Genomic DNA, 7,898 nt, shown 5'->3' with positions numbered 1-7,898 from the left:
TATATGCATAACGTGTACAATGTGTAGTACCGTAAAATACCAGCAAACGAAAAAGAATTAAAATGGAAACACAAAATTAAATGAAAAAGAAATCATAAAACTAAAAACCCCCCAAACCTTATAGTACCGGTTGGTCTTACCAACCGGTACTAAAGGGCTCCAGGCCCCCGGAGCTGGCTCGTGCCACGTGGTTGCCCTTTAGCACCGGTTCGTGCTGAACCGGTACTAAAGGGGGGGGGCTTTAGTGCCCACACTTTAGTGCCTGTTATGGAACCGGCACTAAAGGGCCTTACGAACCGGTGCTATTGCCCGGTTCTGCACTAGTGAAGCTGGGTAAGCGGGCACTTCCACTCGCCCATCCGTTTCATATTCCCATGGTTAAGTATTCAGCTTAGCAATTTCAACGCAGGAGCTACGCTAGGCTGTAAAGGAGATAAACAACCCTCCTCCACAACCCGAGGACCCGGAACGGTCCTTCGATCCGGACTCCCAAGAGGACCCGGACTTAGCTGTGGAGCTGATCGATGGGGGTGTTTCATCAATTGAGCAAGGACAACACCTTGGTGGCCATTACGGCCGATTATCCCGGACTACTTCCAGCCTCACAAGTAACCGAGACCGAAGTCCCCGTACTTCTAAGATGATCCACCCGTGCTTATTTTTGATCACCGTATACCAATGGCGTTTTTGCAGGGGAAGTCCTTGAGGCGGAGGGCCGAGCCTGCGGTGGCTAGCCAACAAGGGGCATCAAGGCCCGGCAGGCTGAAAAGAAGTGTGGTCCGGATTGAGACGCCGGCGCAGCGGTATGGCGCGCAATTTTATTCCCAAGTTTTATTCCCTCAAGGTATTCTAACGCTCGTGCTCTCTTCAGGAAAAAGAGCGCTCGCCGGACTATATCCGGAGAGGTTGCCAATCGCGCCTCCACCGGCCAGGCTCAAAGGTTAAGTCCGGAAGCGGAGGCAAACACGAGGCGCGCACCGGGTGCTCCTCCAACAGAGGATGCGGACGGGCTGTCTCCCACCAATTCCGAGGTGGAGAGTGTCGTGAACCACAGGCGTCGCCGGACAGTTCTTCGTGACGCTTGTTTCTCTCAGTAGGCATTGGATGCCTTTAATACGGGAGATGCGTACCTCCGTGCCGCTCAAAATGGTCTAGCCAGAGCCACAGAGCAGTATGTAAAAGACACACGGGTGAGAAAATTTGATGGTTATATATGTCAGTAGCCCCTGAGACTTGAAACAGTTAGAATAACTGATTTAAGGATCATTTGTTATGCAGGATCTTACAGAAAAGAATACCCAACTGTCCCAGGAGCTGGAAGAGTGCAAAGCCCAACTTGAGGCCGCACTAGCCGCGACGGGGGAGACCAAGGAGACCCCCTCTGGTAATATATGCTTCGAAAGATAAGTATGTTGTGAAGGGCGGCATGTGTGCAAATTTGACAATAACATTGCAGATGGCGCCGGAGTGGATCCGAAGAAGCAACAACTCTTGCGCCGGTTAAAGGCCGACGAGAACGTGCTTACGATGGTGAGGCAAGAGAAGAATAAGCTCCAAGATGCCAACTCCCAGCTAGGCGAGGAACTAAAGGATGTCCGTGCTCAGCTGTCGAACTCCGTGAAGGAGAATCGGCGGCTTCGACACGGCATTTTTAGTAAGTGCTTGAACGAACTTCGAAAAAGAGTTCAGTGAGGAAGTCGATTGACAGAGTTATGTCTGTAGGTATGCTGATAGGTCGGCCTGCCGAGGAAATGCCCGGTTCTACGGGTGACCTTCTTCCCGAGCTCTTACAACTGCACGAACGAGTTCGGTAGGTAATGCAAGGCGTCGTCCAGGCCTTGTGGCCATCCGTCTCCATGCCCGAAGGCCTTGGAGAGCTTGCAGAGAAGCTGAAGGGAGCGCGGTGGCGCTTCTGATTATGGAAGATATCGGCCTGCCATCATGGCGCCAGGGAGGCCTGGGCCATGGTGAAGACGCGGTACACGAAGGCCGACCCAAACTACATGGCCGAGGTCGGACCTGTGGGGCCCGATGGGAAGGAGATCCCTGTGAGTTTAGTGTACGGCCAGATAGAGTTGGCCGCCAAATATTCCCAACAGGACTGTAAACTAGACAGCATGTTGGATGGTATTGAAGAGGAATATACCCAGTCAAATTGACTATGTAATTTAAAATGACATATAAAATGCCTTCTAGACGGATTGTAGATCGTTTGTCATGGCGGACCTTTTTCGCTTCAACCTAGGGACCCGATAGTCCGGAGTGTGTCCGAATACCCTCTCGGTTATGTAAGAACCGAGGCATGCGTGGAGACCAGGCATAGGGGTTATTAGTGCTTGAACAGACAAGTGCCCAACTAGTTATGTTATATTACATGGTTAGTAAGAAACATCTTCCAGGGAGAATAGTTCCGTTATGGGTTCCTTTCCCTGGGGGGCATATGCCCTAAAGTGCATGTTCAGACTGCGAAGAAAGCAGAAAAGCATCTGGGGGCGGATAAATAAACGAGTGATAAATCATCTTTTAGTTCACCGACTGAATATTCCCTTAAAAACGCTAGCTTTCGGCTTCACCCAGTCTGAGGTACACATCCGGCTGACCCGGCAGTAACAATCGCAGAGGTGCTCCCTTTACCGCCTAGCCGAGCAATCGGGAATGTAGGGGTAAGCACACGAGCCAGGCAACCCAGCTTGGCCAAAACTTAAGTCATATCGATGCATATAATGATCAATAAAAGGTACATGCGGAAGTGTGACACATGTGTTCGCACTACAAGAAACCTGTTAATCCATGATGGATTCCTGATAACGTTCTTGAAAACCGTCATGGGTCAGCAAGATGTGGGTGGCCACCCAAAACAATAGCCTGATTCATCATGGACATCAAGGACCGTCACAGAAACCGTCACGTACCGACCTATTGGGCTAGCCTTTTCTTTTCTTATACATCACCCAGACCGTCATCGATGGTTCCTGATGATGTGTCATGCGTGACTCCTTACTTGTCTCACATGTCAGTTGAATGTAGTCAACAAAATTAAAAATAAATGGGGGCGCGACTGGAAATTGGAGAGCGCGGGCGGAGATGCAACAATTCAAGTCGCCAACACGGGCCGATCTGGATGGCAAAAATTTGGAGCCGGCCTATTTAACCCCACAGTCCACCCCATCTAACCCTAATCCCCATTCCCTTCTCCCGTTCCCTCAGCCGCCGCACTCCACCTATGTTCCCCTGCCGGCTCCCGATCTAGAGCTTCCCTCTCCGCTCACCCTATGCGTCCGGCCCCTCCGGACGACCCCAACTGCTGCGGCTAGACGACATTCGGCGTCGTCCATGACGGGCCCTTCCTCGGTCGCAGTCGACCAGCACATGGACGGGAACCCCATGACGCTCTGGCCATCTCAACCAGATCGCCGCTGACATCTTCGGCCGGCAGCGAGCCATGGTGAGGTACAGGGCGCCGCCGTCGTCACGGATGCGGAGTACAGGGCGCGACCGCCACGGATCCAGCCTCTGCTTCACCGACGCGGCCCCCTTCTCTATTGTATCTCGTGGCTACTGATCCATCTTTGACCGGCAGCAAGCCATGGTGAGGTACAGGGCGGCGCCGCCGTCACGGATGCTGTGTTCAGGACGCCACCGACACGAATCCAGCCTCTGCTTCACCGATGCAGCCCCCTTCTCTGTTGCATCTCCCGGCTAGGTAATACTCTAAAGCTTGGTTGTTGGCATTGTTTGCCTTTTGCCCGTGCTCTGATTTAAGAATTTTTATGCATCCTGGAATACTTGAGATGGATGTGCATCTTGACACGCAACTTATTGTACATGTAGACTTTGTAACCAAGAATTTAGTGGTGTTCGGTGAGGCACCTTATGCAGGATTATGAATCTTCATATTCTTTAATTATAATTTTGCTAAAAGTGAGTACTCTGGTTAATAATGTTCGAATGATATACACATGTTGTCAACTGGTCCAAGTCTCTATACAAGTTTCAATACATGAAATTTTCAAGTGATTAAATGTATTGATGTATGTTCTGACATCTTAATGTAGAGCGGCCGGATATTTTATTGACAGAACTGTGAGATAGATTTACTGGCTCACTTGTCTTATGCATAGTAAACACATTACCATGCTTATAAATAATTCATTTAATCACACCTGACTGAAACATGGAGAGAATCTAATGGCCTCATGTTCCCTTCTCTATTAGTATTTTATATTGACTGGTTCCTTCATAATGTGGTTAGGTACTTGCGAAACTGTACAGTTTATGGCTACAACTTGAAGGTCCTTATTTGGGTCTCGTCCAAAAAAATGGAGCTGGAAATTTTCCATGCGAGCCTAATTTTTAGAATCATGTTTTTAGTTTATTCTGACTAGAAATGTCCAGTGTGTGTTCCATGATGGTAACTCCAAATATGATATTTTTGGTCCTGTAGGTATTTTCCATGTAAAAATATATACTTTTCTGTCTGTGTGCTTGGCTTTGTGCTATTCATATCAATGTTTATATAGGTGGATTGTACATTCTGAATATTTTCTTTGGATATTTTTTATCTGCTATAATATGATCATTAAGCACCATGCATATGGATTATACCTTTCGTCTATTTGAGCATCTCCTTCAGGCTGGGTGTGTACTTAGAAAATGGAGAAATGTACTCCTTAGAGATCGACATGTAAGTGTAATTTTCATGTAATTTGCTGATGTAGTGTGTCTCTTCATTCTGAGATTGTGGGCGTATTATAAATTGAGTTTGTTCGCTATGTGCTCTGCCTAAGTTATGTGATTCATGAATCTGAAGATAAAAAACTTCACAAGTTGCAACCCTGCCTAAACTACATTTTGATTGTCAACATTTTTTTAGTTGAGAAAGTAATAAGGTTCAAAATCTTAGTTGTAGACACTGAATGAAAATTAATCATTTATCATTTGTTTCACTTACTAGGAGTGTTTAGTAAGTATATGGTTGCTTCAGCTTTTCCCTATTATTGTATAGAAAAGTTCATTTGAAGAGGAGGTTTGGAATAAGGAAATGATTAACCTGTAGGATGGAGGTATTCTTATGTAGTGAAATAATTTTCTAACAATCCTATTCATTTGTGAAAAAACAAAATATACCATTGTGAGGAAGTACATGATAAATCACGTAGCTGTTTAAAAGCATACTTTATTAGGCCTGAAAAAAATCTAACATAATTTTATTTTTATGTTTGACATAACCATATATATATTTCAGTACATGTCAGTTGTGTCGCCCTAACTTTAGTAATAAATGCTTTTATGTAACTTTTTTTGTGTCTACACTACTTTGTCTAAATTAGTAGTGATGATTATGATTTGGTGTTGTTACATTCTAAAGGACCTTTTGTTTGTAGGCTATTGTTATGTTGTTGCATCGCAAATCTGGATGACCACACATCTCTTATGAGATTTGGATATTGAATAAACCACCACCCTTTCCACTATGGAAAGATGGGGTTTGCTGGACTCCAATGAGCATTACGGTGTCCTTTTTGGAGAGAATGAGCATTCTGGTGTTGGAGCAGAAATGATGCAAAGGACATTTGTGGCTAGTTTGTAATTTTTTTTCTTGGGAACTGTTTTTCTTACGTTCCTGGCTGTAATTACTTTTTTCTGTAATTTTCGATTAAAACTTTTTAAGGGAATTCTTTTGTTAGATATGTTCAGAAATCTATTAAGTACACATTGGATCAAAATGTTAACTATCCAAAATTAGTGGGCTATTAATATGGTTAAAATCTATGGGCTAAAATGGGCTATGAATGTAATCAGGTAGAATGTAATATGGGCCACGACTGAATTTAATGAGCCCAAATCCTAACCAATCTTGGATTATTGCATGGGCCAAAGTAAATTTGGGCTGATTGTCACATGGGCTGCCACATCAGAGCCATGTTGGATGCCATGTCAGACGATGATGTGTCTGGCATGTTAACGCCGTTATCACATGTCAATTGTGACGGTCATGAGCTGTCATGGTCTGAGACAAAATCCATGACGGCCTGTATTTCTGTCATGATCTGCATGATGGTCAAATTATGACGCGATATACATGACGGATTTTAGATTCGTCATCGATGCCCACGCATGACGGTTTTGCAGCGAGTTGTGACGGATTGAAATTGTCATGAATTAACAGATTTCTTGTAGTGTCGGCATGAGGCCCGTATAAACAAGCTTCTGTTAGAGAAGCCCTCAGGTATTATGAGCGCGGATAGCGCGTCAATTGTGTGCGAACAAGGCGCAAACGAGCCCTTAAAGGCTGTAAGAGAAAAAGAGGGAGAAGGAGAGAAATATAAGACAGCTAATGTCTAAAAAATAGACAGAGGGAGGAGACGAACACAAAGTCCGACGCTAGGCGTAGAATCTTCGTAGACGGGCTGCGTTCCATGGGTTCGGCTCGAGTCGGTTATCCGATGCATCTCGTAGACGGTAGGCTCCACCAGTCAGGACTTGGTCAATTATGAAGGGACCTTCCCATTTGGGCTTGAGTTTGTCCTTTATCTTGTCCGGCAGGCGTAGAACTAACTCGCCAACATTGTAAGTTTTGGCCCATACTTCTCTGCTTTGATATCTTCGAGCCTGCTGTTGATAGAATGCGGAACGGGCTTTTGCCACGTCGCGCTCCTACTCCAAGGCGTCCAAACTGTCCTGCCGATCGAGTTCGGCTTCTCTTTCTTCGTACATGCGCACGTGAGGTGAGTCATGAATTATGTCGCAGGGCAGAACTGCCTCTGCGCCGTATACCATAAAGAATGGTGTGAATCCGGTAGTGCGATTCGGCGTGGTCCGCAGCCCCCAAAGTACGGAGTCGAGCCCCTCTACCCAGTGCGTGTTAGATTCCTTGAGGGACTGCACTAATCTGGGTTTGATGCCGCTCATGATTAGACCATTTTCTCGCTCGACTTGACCATTAGTTTGTGGGTGATAGACTGAAGCGTAGTCGAGCTTGATGCCCATGTTTTTGCACCAGAGTTTGACCTCGTCGGCCGTAAATTTCGTGCCGTTATCAGTGATGATGCTGTGGGGGACGCCGTAACGGTGTACGACCCCTGATATGAAGTCTATCACTGGCCCGGGTTCAGCCGTCTTAACAGGCTTGGTCTCTATCCATTTGGTGAATTTGTCCACCATGACCAGTAGGTATTTTTGCTTGTGTGTTCCTCCTTTAAGGGGTCCAACCATGTCAAGCCCCCAGACCGCGAAGGGCCAGGTGATGGGTATAGTTTGGAGGGTGGTGGGTGGCATATGGCTTTGGTTAGCAAAGAGTTGGCAACTGACGCATCGTTGGACTAAGTCCTGAGCATCTGCCCGGGCCGTCGGCCAATAAAATCCTGTACGGAAGGCCTTGCTTACAAGGGCCCGGGCTTCAGCGTGGTGCCCGCCGAGTCCGGCATGAATTTCAGCCAGAAGATTCCGCCCTTCCTCTTCGGAGATACACCTTTGAAGGACTCTGGTAGTGCTTTTCTTATAAAACTCTCCTTCATGGACTTTATAGGCTTTAGATCGCCGCACTATGCAGCGTGCCTCGTTTTGGTCCTCGAGGAGTTCCTGCCTAGTTAGTAGGCTAGGAATGGTTCTGTCCACGGGGCAATGACTGCCATTATTACATGGGCTAAGGATGTTACTTCGTTGGCATAGCCTCCCGTTGTGTCAGAATGCTCGGTGTCTTGCGGTGCGGTTGGGTCCGGGCTGTTATTTACGGATTCCCCTTCCCATAATACGGATGGCTTGAATAGCCTTTCTAAGAAAATGTTTGGGGGGACTGCATCGCGCTTTGCACCGATGCGTGCCAAGACGTCTGCTGCCTGATTGTTTTCCCGGGCTATATGATGAAATTCGAGCCCCTCGAACCGAGCTGACATTTT

The 7,898-nt window shown here is 46.7% G+C and overlaps 1 long non-coding RNA gene across 1 annotated transcript; it reads left to right on the top strand.

The window, feature by feature from the left end:
- Positions 1 to 3,146: 3,146 nt before the first annotated feature.
- LOC123141253 (uncharacterized) lies at positions 3,147 to 4,609 on the top strand. Its single transcript, XR_006470215.1, has 2 exons — positions 3,147 to 3,703; positions 4,253 to 4,609. It is a non-coding gene; the product is annotated as an uncharacterized lncRNA (long non-coding RNA).
- The last annotated feature ends 3,289 nt before the right edge of the window (positions 4,610 to 7,898 follow it).

This window comes from Triticum aestivum, chromosome 1B (assembly GCF_018294505.1).
Source record: "Triticum aestivum cultivar Chinese Spring chromosome 1B, IWGSC CS RefSeq v2.1, whole genome shotgun sequence".
Taxonomy (NCBI): domain Eukaryota; kingdom Viridiplantae; phylum Streptophyta; class Magnoliopsida; order Poales; family Poaceae; genus Triticum; species Triticum aestivum.
This window is presented reverse-complemented; position numbering and strand designations above follow the sequence as displayed.